The sequence below is a fragment of the Molothrus aeneus genome, chromosome 8, assembly GCF_037042795.1.
Source record: "Molothrus aeneus isolate 106 chromosome 8, BPBGC_Maene_1.0, whole genome shotgun sequence".
Classification (NCBI taxonomy): Eukaryota; Metazoa; Chordata; class Aves; order Passeriformes; family Icteridae; genus Molothrus; species Molothrus aeneus.
The window spans coordinates 5,401,766-5,419,618 of record NC_089653.1 but is presented as its reverse complement, the minus strand read 5'-3'; the positions used below and the strand labels follow the sequence as shown (position 1 = coordinate 5,419,618).

Here is a 17,853-nt window from a genome sequence, read left to right as displayed (position 1 = left end):
AACTGTTCTGTATGCCAGGGATATAATAGCTTCTGGTTTATGGTATTTTAAACTCTAATATGGCTTTGATTCCATCATGTTTTTGAGGTTTTATGATGACAATAAAAAGGGTCTTGTAAAGTTATTTATATCTGCAATATACATTTCCTTTTACAGAGGGGCTGTTGACATCCTCCACTGTAGGGTTCAGTATTCTCACACAAAACAGATTTAATTTTGTTTCTTATCCAAGTCATCACATTAGACACACAGTGCACATTCTTCTTCGCTTCATGATATTTAGGGGTTTTTACACCTAAACTGACATTTAGATAGAAAGAACAAATTTACTTGGCTCTTTCTCAATATCCTATGAGAGGCTACATCAGGAATTGCATTTAGAGCACTGACATTTCCAGCAACAATACCTGTATTGTAAACCCACTGGATATGTTGACAAAATCAAATTTGCTTAGGAAAACATGTCTGAAAATTGTTTGCAATAAATGCAGGGAGAGGGGAGGGGCATTAGCACAGCTCTGCCCACCCCACCCCCTGAGCAGCTCAGACAAATCTGGCATTTCCCTGCTGAATTGACTGTGTCAGAGTTAATGCTGGAGAAATGCCAGAACTTCATTTGAAGTCTCTCTTTGAATATGGGATGTGGAGGCACCAGGCAGAGGATTTTCCCTGCAGATGAGGAGCAGGAAAGCTGCCTGTGCAGCAGACAGAGAAATCAGCACTGTGAGCACAGGGAGAGTTTTAGATTCTCTCAACCTGGTGAATAGACTTAATACAGAAGATATTAATTGCTGGTACAGTCAGATGTATTGAGAAGGTCTAGGTTGGCAGCCATAATTCATGGAGATTTAAATAATCTGAATTTTGATCATTGCTTCCAGTAAAATTCAAGGTAAATGTCACGTTAGAGATAAACTCTGTGCCTTTGCACCCAGCTGACTTTATGAAGTGTTTATGAGCTGACTAAACACCACAACCATAGGAGGAGACTTCTTAATCTTTAATATTTTATTTATTAAATTATTTATTTAATATTTTGTTTACTTCAGAGCATAGACAGCTAAACTTAAACCCTTCAAGTTTAGATCAGAATGAGGGGGGTGTGTCTGCAGGAAATCCCAATATTTACTTTGATTCATTGACACTTGGATTTAAAATTCCAATAAGAAAAGGTGTAATGGACAGTTTGATGTCAGTTTGCAAGAGGTTAACTATTTTCAGGTGTCGTTTTTTTTGGTTTGTTTTTTTTATTTGTTTTTTATTTTATTTTGGGGTTTTTGGGGGGGGTTAATTTTTTTCCTTTTTTTTTTGGTTGTTGTCTGTTTTGGTTTGAGGTTTTGTTTCTTTGGTTTTTTTAATGGAAATTTGGCTTCAGGTTAAACTCTTTTGCTGGATCAAAGCAGGCAACATACATACTCAGAATGTTAAAATGCAATAAAAATTGTGGAGCCCAACTTTGAGATTTCCTTTAAAAGCTTTAACTTGCATAAGTTTGGTGGTTTGTGTTCTGTGTGGAACACAGTACATTGAACAGAGGAAATACTGAATATTCTTATGCAGCGTTTCATGCTGTTCTTGAAAAGTTAATTTTTCCTTGTCTTGTTGCTTTTCAGATGTTCAGTCACAGAGCAAACTAAGTGCATCTATATTTATGTACACAGCCATCCCATGGCTCTGCAGAAACTCTGTCATTTATTGCTGTTTGTGAAGCAGAAAATTGCTGGTGTGTCTGAGGTGCAGCTCTTAACTCTGTTGAGGGGCATGAGGAAGAGTGAGCTGGTCATGCCTCTTCAGGGTATGTGGCTGCACAGCTCTGGATTTCTCTCTAAAATGGGTTATGACTCAGCCTGCCTCATCTGTATCTGAAAGTTGTTAATTCATTTCAATATTCTTCAAGGGAAAGTCTGAAATTTCTAAGCATAAAACAGACAATGTGCAAAGGATTTAAATTAAAATACCAGCACATGTTCAGGTGTAGAAGGTATTTGAAACCAGGTACACCTGAAAATCCTCTGCCTTAAATAACTTCATAGGCTGCCTGGAATTGGTTATTCCTAAGTTGCACAGCACCAGACTAGAGCAAAACCATTGCCATGAAATGGCAGGGGTGGCACTGGATGGGATTTAAGGTCCCTTCCAACCCAAACCTTTCTGGGTTTCTGTGAAGGACAATTCTGTGACAGATCCCTTTAACCAGACTCAGAGCATTCACAGATATTGTGAAAATCTTAAAGTATAGACCTGGCATTCAGATTTCTGCTGGGGCCAGAGTTGAACCATTTCCTCACATACAGAGTTTCACAATTGATTCCAGAAGCTTTCAGATGAAGTTTTTTTGCCAGTAGGATTTCTTTTAAGAAATGTGAAGATTAGGAAGATGAGTCCTATGTGTATGAACAGGATTCTGCTTCACAGCTTTATTTACAAAACTCAGGCCTTGCTTGGAGTTAAAATTGGATAAATACTCCTTTTGGAGTTAAAAAGGGAGAAGTACTGTAACAGATCTGTCTAATTTCAGCTGCTGCAACCCCCAGCTCAACATCATCTCCATTTTGGGCAATTATTAACTGGATTACTTCAAAATATACTAATCCAAGCAAACTGTTTTAGCTGTGCCAACTGAAAATAGAGCTACTGCAGTGTGTAGTTGTAAAAATGAAGTATTTCTGTAGTTGCACTGACTGGTGCTGTAAGTCAAGCATTAATCAAATAGATCTATTCATTTTTCTGGGTTTGGGGTATAGCAAAGAACAGATGATGGTAAGGAGAACCTGGAATCTGGAGTTGTTCTAGATGGAATCAGTTAAATAAGAAATCCAGTATGGAGGTTTGGTCACCTCTGAGGACAACTCGATCATCTGGCATTTTTTTGCTCATGAATCTCTTTACATTAAGATGAAGAAAGCCTTGGTTTGAAGCAGATGCATCAGTGATGAGATGCCAGCAGCACTCTGGGAGGGAGATTTCTTGCCAGAAGACAAAAAAATCAGGCTTAGAGAGGAGAACAAAGAGGAGATGTAGGAACTGAGTCACAAAAGTGCTCCTGGAAAGGGCTTCTTCCTATGGAGCTGCCACTCTTTATTTGGAATTGGATCCCATCACCAAGGTCTGCCCCTGGTCATGTCCACATCTCATTTCTGAGCAGGACAAAAATGGTTTGTTGGTTTAAATGGTTTGTTCTGATCTCAGGAAATCTCTTCACAAGGCTCTGTTCCCCTGATCTGAAAACATCCCTGGGTTCCCCCCAAAATGAGGCATTGGCTTTGGGAAACTTTCCTTCCTCCTTACAGTTGGTGATGGCTGAGAAAACAAATTAATTAGAGGCTGCTGGAGTACTGATTGGTGTAGCTCTGTTACAACTGAATCCTGGAATGTCAGCAGGCTTAATGAGATGATTTGTCTCTACCACTTTTGGTAATTTATATCCATTAACCTTTTACTTGAAAATGACTCAAATTATTGTATGTCTTCTCATAGGAAACAACTTCATTAATACAGTCCACTTTGTAAAGGGAAAATATTCTGATATTAAATATCAAATATAAAAGATTTATATATTCTGATATATAGATTGATATGTTCTGATATATTTATATATATATATAATCTGATATTAAATTATAAATATATTTAAAATATATTTGAAATATTCTGATCTTTGGATTGGTTTATTTGGAACAATTTTAACCAGTTGTTTTGGTCCCCTGCTCTTTGAACCTTGGCAATTCTCATCCTTCAATTTGAGAGTTTTAATGTGGTTTCAGTTGATTTTAAATGTACGCAGTGCTTTTGTACTGTGAGCAGAGTTAAGAATTGCTCTAATTAACGTGTTCATAAATGTTAATGAACAGGCACATAGTGAAACATTCTCTGCTGTATTTACCGGGGTCCAAAGCACATGTATTTCCCATTTGGGAACCCAAGTCTGCAAAGTTTTAAGTGCAAAGTATTTTTAAGTTAAGAATGGGCATCATTCAGTTTTTTCCCCTCGAGTGCTGCGATGTGATTTTGTTCATTTTTTATGCTCCCTTTTGAAATAAATGACCCTACCTCTGAGTTTTTTTCTGATGCTTTACATGATTTCAACAATCCTTCTTAATTAACTGGAGCCCTTTATGTCCAGGACATGTATTTGATGGAAATAGGAGAGGATGGGGCATGCTGTACTTGGATTCTGAATCATAAAGCAATTTGATGGTTTAATTAAGGTCACACTTCTGGATTTAGTGGAGCACCTGAGACTTTTGAACCTTTGCACCTTGCAGGCTGCTTAGTCTATTATCTCCTGCCCAAATTTCTTGTTCTGGGGTGAGTGTTCAAGGATTTTCTTGACCACTTCCTTGCTGAACCCAAAACCTTCAAGGAGAGGGAAAGATGGATCAGACAGGGAAGTCTGGTAGGTGAAAACAGGGAAGAAGACAAGTTTTTGGAACAAATGCCTTAAATATTAGAGCCTCTCTTTCTTCCCACACACAAGAGGTACACACTTACAGCTCTGGAAAACAGGATATGTTCATGTGTAGTTTTAGGCAAGAAAACGCCTGGAAATAGAATTAAATTTCTCCTTTTTGTTTTTTTAATGTTATTTGAATTCCTGAAGATTTTCAAGTGCTTCAGTATGCATAGGCCTCTGCTTCTCCTAATTTCACCCCTTTCATTTCTTTTTCTCCTTACGTGCAATTTAATAAGGCAACCTGGTAGTCCTGCAGTGTGAGATTCATGGTTGGCTTGATCTTGTTTTTCATTTTTCTAATGGATTTTCCTCCCTGATGCTGCATTTCTCCCCCAGTCCTTGACATATTCTGAGGAGCTCTTGCTCACCTCTGAATTCTTTATTAATGTGAGCACAGTGGAGCAGGGGAAGATTGCCAGCGACGGGAGGAACACTGGGCTTAAATGTCACTTGTCTGAGAGCAGCTCCTGTGCAATTGCTGCTGCTTTCTCTTTGTCACCAGGGGAGGAGAGTGGGGAATATTTGTGATGGAGAGCCAGCCTTTGTTTTGGGGGAGGAATCTTTCTCTTTGAGCTGCACAGCCTTTGCCACCAGGGTGATCCACATCTGTCTGTGTCTGTGTGTGTTCTGTACAAGGGCTGTAATCAAAGGGTTCTTTTTGAGAGTTAGGAATCCAAGCATTCAGAAGTTCTGGCTGGACCATATGCTTTATTCTTCCCCCTTTGGTGTTGAGCCTAAGGCAGGAGCAAAGGAGTGATTCCTGATGGTTTCATGGTAAATCTGTGCATCAGAGGTGAATTCGTTCTGCCTCAGTAACTCCAAAACTGATGTTTCCATACACTTCCTACATGTGATTTTTTGTGGGTAACTTGTTTCAGAAACTTTAGGAAAGTTCTGTTTTGTACTTTTCCTACTTTGGAGCAGGATTAGCTTTCTCCTGAAGTGTTGCTCAATTTCATGAGTATTATAATTTAAAGCATGTGACCCATGGCTGAGGGATGTTGTGTGTTGTCAGTGGCTCCAGGTTCCTTCACATCCAAGGGGATTATAGTTCCTCAACACCAGCTCCTTACACAACCATCTCCTCTCATCCTGTGACAAAGAATTCAAGAACTTATTTCTGATAGGATTTAGTATTAATGAATTATTAAGGTTCTTATTAAGAAGAATTTGTATAAGAATTAAGCGTTCTTCTAAGAATTCTTATTAATGAATTAATAAGAAATAGAATAACAGAAATCTTATTTATGAACTTGAGAATGTTTATATAAGTTTTAGAGCATTTGTGGCCCTAATTTGGAAGACCAAGATTTGTTTCAGCCACATTTTCCTGCGTGGTTAAAGGAACTCCACTGTTCTGCCCTGCTTCCTTCCCAGCCAAACTCACCCTATAGGTTCTGTTCCCAAGGCTTTCAGCCATGGCATTGCACAGGCTTTTTTTTCTCACAATATGGACCAAAGTTTTATCTTATTTATCTATGAAAAGGATTTCTAACTGATTTTTTTTTAAGGGATTTGATTTTTTTTCCAAACAACAAGAGCTGTTGGTTCAGATCATGCTCTGCTTCCACCTTGGTTGGTGCAGCAGCTCCAGCTCAGCTTGAGGGTCCTGTGCCTGCTGCAGCCCCCCAGGCTGGTGCTGTGGCTCTGTGCAAATCATCAGCTGCCCATTAACTGGATGTTAAAAACCTCATTCCAGTGGGTTTCACTTAGTTTTTCCTAGAACCTATTGCTGTTGTGAAATGCAAGCTTTTCTGATGTTTTAAAGCAATTTAAGCTCGCAATTTTTATATCTTACTGGTCTTTTCATTTGAAAAATAAGCCTTGCACTTTATATTTTCCTTAGTGTTTTGGAATCTATTCACAAAATGGTCTTTATTTAAGGTGACCCCTTGTTCTGATGAGAACAAACAAGAAATATTCCTGTTGTGTTTTCTGCATTCTGGTGAATGCCCCTGAACCTCTCTTTAAGATCACTTGGGGTTTGCTGAAGGCACATAAGGTTTTTAAGGTGTAGTTAATAAAGAGAAGTAAGAGTTTAGGGGCTTTTTTTTTTTTTTTCCATCTGAGGAGCAGAGCAATGAGCAGGACTCTTTTTCTAGGAAATATTGCTGGAGCGTTTGGAACAAGATGATCTTTAAGGTCCCTTCCAACCTAACCCATTCTGGGGATGGTTTAGGGGATTGGTTTGAACCCAAACCATTCTGGGATTTTTGTAGCTGTTCATTGCCAGTCTAAAATACCTAGAAAGAGGCTGGGGGAGAAGAAAGGCCAAGTAATTTCTATGGTTTGAAGAGCCACTGCTGTTTTGGAAGGCACTTCCCTTGGGATTATTCTCTGCTGTTCTGTCCCAGCTATGTCACATTGCAGAATGTGACAGTAGAAACAGGCAACCCCCAGCAGGCAATGATTTGCATCTGACTCCGTGATTCAGAATGCTGAAAAATTGCTTTATTAAAACTATGCTGTATTACATTAATACTATGTTATATTAAAGAGATACTCTACTACAAATAATACTAAAGAATACTAAAGAAAAAGCTGGGACTGTCTTGAGACAGCCAGGACACAGCTCTGACCCAATAGGTCAATTAATATTAATAAACAACCATCACCAGAATCCAATTAACAACTCCCTTCAGGTAAACAATCTTCCTAGCACATTCCACATGTGCAAAAACAGCAGGAGCAGAGAATAGAGACAAGAATTGTTTTCTCTTTCTCTGAGGTTCCCAGGAACTGTCTTTGGGAAGTTGTGCCTGCCTGCTCTCTGTGAAGAGATCTGTGGCTACATGGCTGTGCCTTGTGAGCTTTCCTGGCTTTCTCCTGATCTCCTGGCTTTCTCTCCCACAGAGCATGGGCTTCTCCCTGCCTGCAGCACCAGGAGGAGCCTGCTGAGCCAGCACAGGGGGAGGACAAGGGAGCTGCTCTGGGATGATGCCCTGGGTGCTTCTGCACAGCCCTGGAATAAGGTGCAGCTGACAAGCAAGGCTGGGGGAGCTGTGGAAGAAAAAAGAGCCCAGAGGAGAAGAAGGAATACAGTGCAATCAGCTGGAGCTTTCACTGGAAGCCACACACCAGGCCAGGGCTGAAAGGTGAGGGACTTCCTTTAATTTCATTTTTGGGGTAAATGTTAGATGCAGGGAATATAATTTTAATAATAAAGGAAACAATCCCAGGATCCCTGAGGCTGGAAAATCCCTGCCAGCCCATGGAGTGCCAGCTGTGCCCAGTGCCCACCTTGTCCCCAGCCCAGAGCACTGAGTGCCACCTCCAGCCCTTGCTGGGACACCTGCAGGGATGGAGACTCCACCAATGTCCCCCTTCCAATTCCTGAGTACTCTTTCCAGGAAAAAATTCCTCCTGATATCCGACCTTGTGGTTTGTCTCTAATATATATCTTTATTAAAGTTAGCCGTGGAACCTTATGTGTTAATTTGCTCGAGTTTAGTAAATTTACCTAATGTTTAATTTGATGTTGGCTCTGGTGATCAAATATCTGAGAATAAAATTTTCTAAGGAGCTGACAGGTTAGAGGTGCAGAGATTGAATGAAATGCTTGAATACTGGAGGCAGATTGGAGTGACAGAGAGGAGCAGGTCAGGATCCTTGTAGGAGACTGAAATCAGATAAATCCAGAATGGAAATGGAGAGTAAGAATGAAGTTTTCAAAAGTAGCTTGAAGATGAGATCAGCTATCACATTACTCAATGCTTTTAAATCACAATTCTGTAGAATTCAGGAAATGCCACCGTGGGGCTGGATAAAACATTCTTAGGTAGGGTTTGCAGGGGATATCCAAACACATGAGAGTAATGTTCACTTCCAGCCTTTTCTTATCTGTTTGCAGCTGATAGAAAGCATCATTTTCAGGGTTGGAATTGTGGATAAAATTGTAGCTGGCAATTAGTGGCAATTAGAGTGTGTGAATTGTCTTCCATGCATCAGAAACAGAGCTGCTCTTGTTGGGTTTTAAAAGGGAAACATCTGATATGGGAGGCACAGGTTGGGTAATTTTCCAGGTGTGACATTTAAGTATTTGCTCATCACACAGCTACCTGAAAGGGTTCCTGCCCTGTGGGGAATGGGGGTTATTAAATGTTGCAATAGATTTGCAGTTTGTGTTCTTGATCATCTCAGCAGTACAACCTGACCTTTATTTGTGTCATCACCTAAAATTTGATGTAATTAATTCCAGTGCACAAGATTACTGTACTCACATCTGTTTCCTTTGTCTGCCAGCCTGGTTAATTAACATTTGTGCTGGTGATTCTCAGTGAGATCTCCAAATATATTCAAAAGGCAACATTGAAATAGTTTATTTCTGGGGTTTTTTTTTTTTCTTTGTTTGGTTGGTTTTTAATATTATATGCTATGTTTTAGCACATTCTCTCCTAGCTGATACTCCCTCTTTGTTGAGTTAATAGAGAATAAAGTTGCTGTGAGGTTTTTAGGGTTGTACCTGTGCTTTCAGTTACTGGGGTACTCAGCAACAAACTCTCCTTTGTGTCAGGAGTGGAGCAGCAAATCCTTCCCAGCACCATCAGCTAATGGAAACTTGCACACAAAATTCCACAGGTTGATCCTGTTGCTGGATAGGTTCCTGTGCTAGGTGAGGTGTCATCTAGGCAGAAAATTCCTTTAGTTTTGTGGAGACAACAGGTTTACAATCAACCTAGACAGGAAGTTTTAAGCTGCTTTTGATGTTGCTCTTTAAGAGCATGTCCCAAAATCACCCTCATTTACAAAGTCAAATGATGACACAGAAAAAACAGAAAATTGAAATGGAACAGGCTGGTCATTATTTATAGTTTACATTTAACTTAAATTTGTAAGGCCTAACAAGGATTAAACTACATCCAGGTTGTATTTGTGCAAAATGGCAAACATCAAGGAATTCTAGTTATTGACATTTTTCTATTTAGCATTGCAGGTGGTGTTCTCTTATAATTTCAAATAGAAAGCAAAATGCTCAGAAATAGCAAAGTTTGAAAATATTTATTCTGTTATAATATGGGCCACCCCAACCAATTCAAGAAATTGTTAGCTCACAGGTGATCCAGAAAGGTCTTTCCCATGGGCCTGTTTTCATTACTGCTCTTATTTATTGCAACCACTACAAGTAAAAATACCTCAGAAGCTCAGAGTTGAAGGAAACTTTTGGAATAATTCTTTTCCCAAGTGTTTTCCAGTGTAGCCATCTACAATCTATACCACACTGTAGTGGTTTTGGTTTTGCTAATTTGAGGGTTTGATAATTTTGAGATTTCTTTCTAAGATGAGATTTTGAGGCAGAGGTTTTGAGGCGGAGATTTTGAGGCTATTACCAACTGTAATTGTCAGTTCCACAGAGGTTTACATGACTTCTGTAGATACCTCCCATACGAAACCACCACACTCACACACAAAAAAAAAAAAAAAGGTGAAAAGCAATTATGTTAAAATCAGTTTTCAATCATGGAAATAAAATGTTTATCTCATGCTGTACTCAACCAAACTCTTTGAAATGCTGGCTGGATTGTGGTGTTCCCTCAGAAGTAGCTGTGGTTTGCACTCCAGTCCTAGGGAAGGATTGGGGTAGGAGCTGTAGAAAACAAAAAACTTGTATCGTTATTTTTCATCCCTTCCCAAATGCTCTTTTTCTCTTAGGTGAACTCAGGCAAATGTAGTAAATTATTTCCAAAACTCAACAGTTGTTGTTTCCTCCCATCCTCAAATGAAAAGCCTCCAATTGTTCTGGAGGGCAGATGTAGCACCAAAGTTATTCTATTTATTTAGTGTAGAATGATTGCATGGCTGCTCAGCTTCTACCTTCAGCAGGATGCAGCTTTTAATTATAAAAGAGGGAAAAAAAGCCCAACCTTTATGTGTAGAAGTGCCTTTTTGCTTTTCATCTCTAATCGAATTGTCAGATTATTGAAAGAGCAAACACTGCTATGAATATTGGCCCTTTTGCAGGCTGGAGGGCTGAAGTCTCATCTTGAGACTTGAAATCTCCTCTGGTTATAAAAGCAATGTTGGAGAAATATCCTCAAGTGGTGCCTGACAACCCATGAGCCCAAGCATTTACTGGCATGTAGATTACACAGCTCTTCCTCAGCTTTCCTCCCTTCCCCAAAGCTGGCAGTCACTTCAGATTTACGTGGAGATTTCCTGGAAACTTTTTATTTCTTAGCAGTGGCACCTATGCTGATGTCTGGAAGCTTGATTGGAATCAATAAATGTAATGAGTAGTAAGATGAATTCTCCCAGCACTCCAAAATCTTTTGGCAGTTGCATTAAACTTTCAAACCCTGTATAAATTTCTTCAAGCAAATTTATTTAGTGAGCTCCAGTTATGGCTGTCTTGGACAATACATGAATGTAATAAAAGTGAGGTTCAGGAAGGGGAAGGAGCAAAAGTGCTCAGTGCCCAAAGTCAGGGGAGCAGCAGAGTGCTGGTACTAATTTATATTAGTTTTAATAGTAAGCTGATGATGATCTTATTCTGTTTGTGCTAAATAATAAGTTTTATACCTTTAAAACTTATTCCAAAAAGTAAAAAAAAATCCCACGCAGTTTATTTTCAAACACTACACTCACTCCTCCACATTTCTCCCACTAAACTATATTGTCTACAAATAAACAACAAAAAAAGACTCTCCTTTACTTTTAGTTAGTTTTAGCTAACTAAAACAAAAATTTCCCTATTTTTTTCCCTTTTCCTTAAAGCTGTTTAAACCTACTCTAAACTAAACATCCAAAAAACCACCACCACCAACTTACACCTATAATTCTCCAAAGTGGGTCTGGGCTGCAGCATTTCCAACACAAAAAAACTAATAAAAAACTAAATAAGCCAAACTACAACCCAAAAAAACCCCAACTTTTCTAAATTTGTCATCTCTTTTAAAACAACAAAAAATTTTATAGGTTAATATTGTTTAAGTTTTACTATTTTACTGTTTAATAAACAAATTTTTCCACTTTTCTCTAAAAAACTATTTTCTCCCAAACCAAATAAACAATCAAATCTGCTTTTCTTAAAAAAAACCAACAAAACAAAAACCTTTAAAAATTCTCTCCCAAATTTGCCCTAAACCAAAACAAATTCCTAGAAGGGTTTCAATTGGAAGGAACCTTAAACATAATCTAGTCCCAGCCCCTAAATAGAAAAGTATATATAAATATATATATATAAAAATTTATAAATATATATATATTCTTAAATATTTAAAATCAATGTATTTAATTTTCAAAAGAAGACAGGGCTTTATTTGTCTACCTCAGACCTCTCTTGATGTATCAGATGGTTTAAATTCCAGCTTAAAGGAAGTCCCTTAAGTAGGAAGATTTTTTTTTCTCTATTTCAATACAAGCAGAATGTCAACAGAAGAAATAGCTGTTCTCACTTTGTGCAATAATGGTGTAAATCCTGTTGTGTCCTTGGGGCTCTCTTGGCATCTTGCTGACAAGAGAGGAGATGATTCCTGCAGGACAAGACTTTAACAAGGGGTGCATGAAATGCTTCACATATGCATCAATTAAGGCTCTTGAGTGTTCAGGTCAGCCAGAGTGGGGCTGGAATATGAAAAATGAGCTTTTATTGAGAAGTTGTACTGGCAGACATTGTCTTACTGCTTTCCAGAGGACAATTATCCATGAAACTAAATTCTGGATAAGAACACCCGTGTCCAGGGTTCTGTGTCAGTGCAGCAATAATCCCTTGGAAGTGGCTGTTGGTTTGAAAAGCCTTTAAGGCTTTTCCAAGAGGCTGTGTCTGACTGGATAAGGATTGAACATCTAATGGCTCTCCGTTTATCTGTGCATAGTTTGTGTTCCCAGATCTCAGAGAAACCCCTGGCTTTGAGAGCATCAACCTGGATCTGTCTGGCATTTCAGTCTGGGGAGAAAAGAAAGGGGGAAAGGATGGAGTGTGCATCACCTGGGCTTTGTTTGCTGCTGAGCCTGAGGCCCAGGCTCTGTGCCAGCCTGTTTGCCACCACCCCAAACCCTGCTGAGGGCTGGCACCTCAAGCACTGCAGCCACTCACACCTCAGGAATCTTGAGTGATTTCTGGGGTTCTTTGAGTTCTGCCTGGAATTTCCTGTGGCTCAGAATCATAGAACCATTGAGGTTGGAAAAGACCTCCAGTGTCATTGAGCCCAACCTTGGAGCCAGCACCACCTTATTTGTAAAGGTTTAGGGCTTCACCAGGCCTGGAGCACAGAGGCCACAGTCCCTGATGGGATGGGAAATGTGCTGGATTCCCTGCAGGGTTTGAGACAGCTCCGCCCTTCCTGAGGGCATTGAAGTCTGGGAATCTTAGAAATGTGCCTGCCTCTAGGATGGGATTTGGAATCCCAGAGTCCCAGGATGGTTTGGGTTGGGAGGGACCTTAAAGCTCATCCAGTGTCACCCTGTGCTGTGGGACACCTCCCACCATCCCAGGCTGCTCCAAGCCCCAGTGTCCAGCCTGGCCTTGGGCACTGCCAGGGATCCAGGGGCAGCCCCAGCTGCTCTGGGCACCCTGTGCCAGGGCCTGCCCACCCTGCCAGGGAACAATTCCTCATTCCCAATGTCCCAATCTAAACCTTCTCTCTTTGGATTTGAAGCCACTCCCTGTGTCCTGTCACTACAGAAAGCAGGCAGAAAAGCCTGTGTGTTTTAAGCACCCAAAGATGAAAGGATTGACTGCTTCCCTGCAATGTTATGTCCATTGGTGTCCATGGATCGCTTCTTCCCCAGTGCTGGAGACAAGTCAGATGAGGGTGTGGAAGTCTGATAAGTGGGCCTGAATTATCAACTCAACTTCTCAGCAGATGGACACAAAATATTCTTAAATTACATAAATGATATGGAGATAATTAGAGCCTCAGTGTTGATGTTGCTATTTCTCAGTCCATGTTTCCTAACCTTAGCATGTGCTAGAAATAAGATTAGATAAAATGCACTGGATCCCCAGCCCAACCACAAATTTAACAGCCAAAGTTCTGTTTTTCCAGGGAATACTGTATTTGTAGCCTTCAAATCCTTGGCTGTTTTGGTGCTTTCCTTTAGTTTTTGGGTGCGTTTTGTTTGCTTTCTTTATTACTATTATTTATTATTATTTACTATTACTATTATTATTACCTAATTGGTTTCTTTAGAAAGTTTCAATGCAGAAGGAAACAAGGTGATTTTTCCTTTCCATTTAGCAAATGTTGCCTGTAAGGTTGCAGTACTCTCCTGGCTGGGAATAGCCCAAGTTCTCAAATTTGAAATTTATATCCAAGCATTTCTGAGGATGGATGCCTGGATACATGTGCTTAGGTAATAAGTTTACAGAAACAGGTAAAGCAGCTTCTCTGAGCTGTTTTGGGGATTGCTGCTTTTGTGTTTACACTGGAATTGTTGCTTTGCTGTGATATCTGTGTGAGGTTTAAATTGTAAAGCCAGAAATATTCAGGCTAAGAAGGCACTTTCCTATGCCATGTTTGCATTACAGCTGAGAGCCCAAAGAGGCTTTGCAGTAATTTACTGCCTCTGTTTCCCTGTTTTTCCTTCTGTCTGGAGCCCATGACCAAGGAGAGGTACAGGGACTGTCCCAAATGCCCAAAGCTTTGGGGAGAGAGCTCCTGCCATGGGAATCTTGAGTGCTTTGCTCTCCCAGGCTGTGCTCCATGAGCAAACAGGCCCAGGGTTTGCATTTTACTGAAATAAGTGACCTTTTCTATGTACAATCAATTTATCTTACAACCAGGAACTTGAAGGGTTACATTGATTTTTACAGGAAGGTGTTGTAGTAAGAATAGGAAAAATAGGGGCAGGAAAACAATTTTGTAAAAATGCCACTTACTTTTGTTGTGGAGACAGATCAGTCACTGCTGTGGAGCCTGCATGTATTTAATGTGCTTTGTGCCTTTAGAGGCAGAAATGTTGGATTTTCATTTTTACATGGGGACAAGAATCAAACCAAGATAATTTTCCATGGAAAAGAGTAAGAGCTGGGGTCAGTGAGGAGAGGAAGCCCCTGTGGCACTGGGGCTTTGCAGCAGCCCTGAACACCCTGAACAGCCTCCCAAAGCAAATGTATCATCAGCAGAACCCCAAATGTGAGCTGGGCCCTGAAAATCTCATTTAAAGCCTGGTTCTTAGCAAGCCCAGGCCAAGTCATGTGCTACTGCCATGGGCTAATATATAAGTATAGTCCAACCTCCTTGATGGAATCTTGTTGACTTGATGATTTCTTGTTGACTTTAGAGTTGATTTCCTTTTACCAGTGGCCCTGGTAATACTTCCCTCAAAGTGCTGATTGCCAAGGTCATGATTTTTATCAGGAGTCCAGCAGTAATGGGAATTTCATAGCAATTTTAATCACTTTTTTTTTTGCCATGGAATGATTTTTTTTCCTTTGATTTCTTTATTGCTGTCATCAAGACACAGGGTATGTTCTGACATCCACTTTAGACCAAGTAAATGACATAGTTATAATCATCAAAGGTAGTAATGGGCACATAAATTTTTCAGTGAGCAGGCAGTGGAGATGAAATGACATCCTGCAACTGTGCCAGATTTCTCCTGGCATCCAAGGGTTTGGCATGGTATTCACAATCCAAACTTGGGAGAGGTGGCATTCCCAAACATTCCCAAATAATAGAAATTGTGTTGCACTTGGCTCTTTTCATGTCTTGCCTTTAGATTTGAGAGGGGATTTTTTTTCTCTACTACTATTATTATTATTATTATTATTATTAATTATTGGTTTCTTTAGAAAGTTTCAATGCAAAAGCAAACGAGGCACTTTTTTCTTTCTATTTAACCAATGTGACCTGCAGGAGCAAGGTTGGGATAGCCTAAATTTTCAGATTTGAAATTTATATCCAAGCATTTTGGAGGATGGATGTGCTTAGATAATTAGTTTTGGTTGAACTGAATTATAATTAATGTAAACCAAGACAAAAATTTCACAGTCCAGCAAGAACATCACTTTTTTTAAACAGAAAAAGGAAAGTATTTTGTATGAATGCATTTGAGATCCTTTAGTTGGGGGTGTTGTTCTGGGGAGTAAACTGGCATGGCTAAGGAAAAATAAGGAGCAGACTGGGATTTCCAAGGGGGGAAGGGAACCATGGATTCTTTAAACAAAAGATGTAGGAGCACCAGGGCATTATAAGATACTGGAAATCTGCTGGGTTATTGTACTTAAGGGCTGTGATGCCTTGTAATGTGCATGGTTAACATCATACATGTGTTTTTTACAAAAAAAACCTCTTCAAAATACTCAGTTTACTTCTTGACAGGCCATTTTTCAAGGGATATGCCTGTTATTGTTTACTCCTAGCAGCTTGTCCACTGTGACATGATTATTATTTTAATGACAAGGCATTAATTGAGCAGCTCTGTAATAGCTGTGCCAGGCTGGGTTTTTTTGCTTTCTCCAGACTGTGACTTCCCCCAGAGCAGATGGACCTTTGCACCTGAGTTGTGTCCTTGGTGACTCTGCTGGGAGTCGCCCCCAGTGTTTTCCTACTGAGATTCCTGGAATCACCATATCCCAAGCTAAATGGGAATCATCAAGTTCAGTTCCTTTCTCCTCACAGGATGACCTAAACCTCAATATTCTGTCTGAGAGTGTCATCCCAGAGCCTCACATTAGGGCTGTGCCCATTCCTTGGGGACATTCCATGGGGTTCACTGCCCCATGACCTAAAGGGGAGGAGCCTTTCCCTAAAATCCAGCCTAAAAATCCTCCCAGGAAGGGAAGGGAGCTGCTGTTTTATAAATTCCTCAGCTTTGCCTTAACAGAGCAGAGTGGGAGAAGCCTTCTCTTTTATGTGATCCTTCAGTGACTCTGCAACACAGGTTAAAATATTTTGGGGTGCAGTGTAGGATTCTGTTGGAATTTTGGTCCCTGAGAATTTTAGGCTTTTTGTGCTGGTAGGTACTAACTCCTAAGAGAATACTGCATTTGACCTGGGGTCATGGAAAAGGTTTCTAAAACTGAATGACAGAACTTGGTTTATAGGTGTGGAGTTTGAATAGAAGTGTGTAATTTCACATGGTGGAAGACTTGGAGTTTAAAGTTTTAGAATATAGAAATATATATGAAGCAAGATGGAGGTTTTAGGGTAGAGGCTGGTCTTTCTTCTTCACCTTCTTCTTCATGGATTTGGGGCATATTTTGTAATTAGATAGGAAAAGTCCACATTGCAGGCCATGGGTCGTTGGTTATTGGGTTAAAAGTAAAAATAATTCAGGTGTCATTTCTTAATTGGACAGTTTATCTTTAAAAGGCCTTGTAGAGAGAGAGATGGGGCTCCATTTTTTGTTTGTTAGAATAAAGTGCTGTAGAACTCGGGGTTTGTGAGCCTGTTATATAGATAACAACTAATTAATTAACATCTGAGTCCCAACAAGAAATACTATCTTAGAAATTTGATCCCAACCTTGACCAAAAAAAAGTTAAGGCTCTGCAGGATTCCCATTGACATTCCCAAGTTGTCCTTTGAGGGGTGAAAGCTGCAGCTCCACACCTCAGAACACAGAGTTCCTGCTCATCCTGTCCCATATTCTATGGCATCCAGATGTGTTCAATGCTGCCTGCTGCCAGGGTGACTTCAGAGCAAAACTGCAGCTGGGAGCTGTTTTGGATGCTTCACCCCTTTTCAATTGAGACATTCCAATAATAAACACCCCATGAACAGCAGATCTGGGATTCTGTAGGCAGAAGGTAAAGGGAGCAAATTTCTAACCCATTGAAAATTGGATTGATAGTGCAAATGAGATAAAATAATGTTGCAGAGATCACTGGGCAGGCCAGAAATGTATGTTGATAAGCAGGTTTATTTTTCAGTTATGAAGAACTATATATAATAGAATTACATTTATTATATAAATATAATTTGGGGGGGAATAAGAGAAGGAGTGTTGAGTTAAAGAACAGAAAGAGTTCTTTAGTAACCAGCTACCAGAGAAGCTGGAAGTCTCCTTGTCATCCATGAGTAATGACCTGGAATGGATAGCTCTAATTCCCTCTTTAAAAAATGCATTGGGAACTTAACCAGTCCTCCTTGTGTGCCTGGTGGAGCATCTGCAATTCCATGAAATGCTTGTCAAAAAGCTCTGCTCTGTAATCCTGCCAGTTGCTGTTGCTTATGCAGCTTCAATTATTGAGTGCCCAGAGTTTTTGTCCTTCCCTCAAGACCTGAGCTGCAAAATTGCTTTTACAGGGTTTAAATTTTGATTTATTTTATTTTTTTTTTCAGTTTTGCAGAGCTTTTAGTGCTCGAATCAAAACAGCCATGAAATAAGTGGAGTAATGTGTCAGGGAGGATTCTTGTTAGCCAGTGGAACATTAGCACCACACACTTTTTTTGTCTGGAGCAGTGGAGCTGAATGCCTTCCAGAGGACTCAAAACCATTCCATTTCCCCTCCTTTC

At 39.9% G+C, this 17,853-nt stretch overlaps 1 protein-coding gene across 1 annotated transcript in view; it reads left to right on the top strand.

Moving 5' to 3' along the window:
* Nucleotides 1–17,853, top strand: part of LOC136559720 (protocadherin-15-like) — a 767,555-nt gene that overhangs the window by 232,492 nt on the left and 517,210 nt on the right. The window contains exon 13 of the mRNA XM_066555080.1: nt 7,307–7,548. The gene's annotated coding sequence lies outside the window, so the exon portion shown is untranslated. The remainder of the gene's footprint in view (nt 1–7,306; nt 7,549–17,853) is intronic.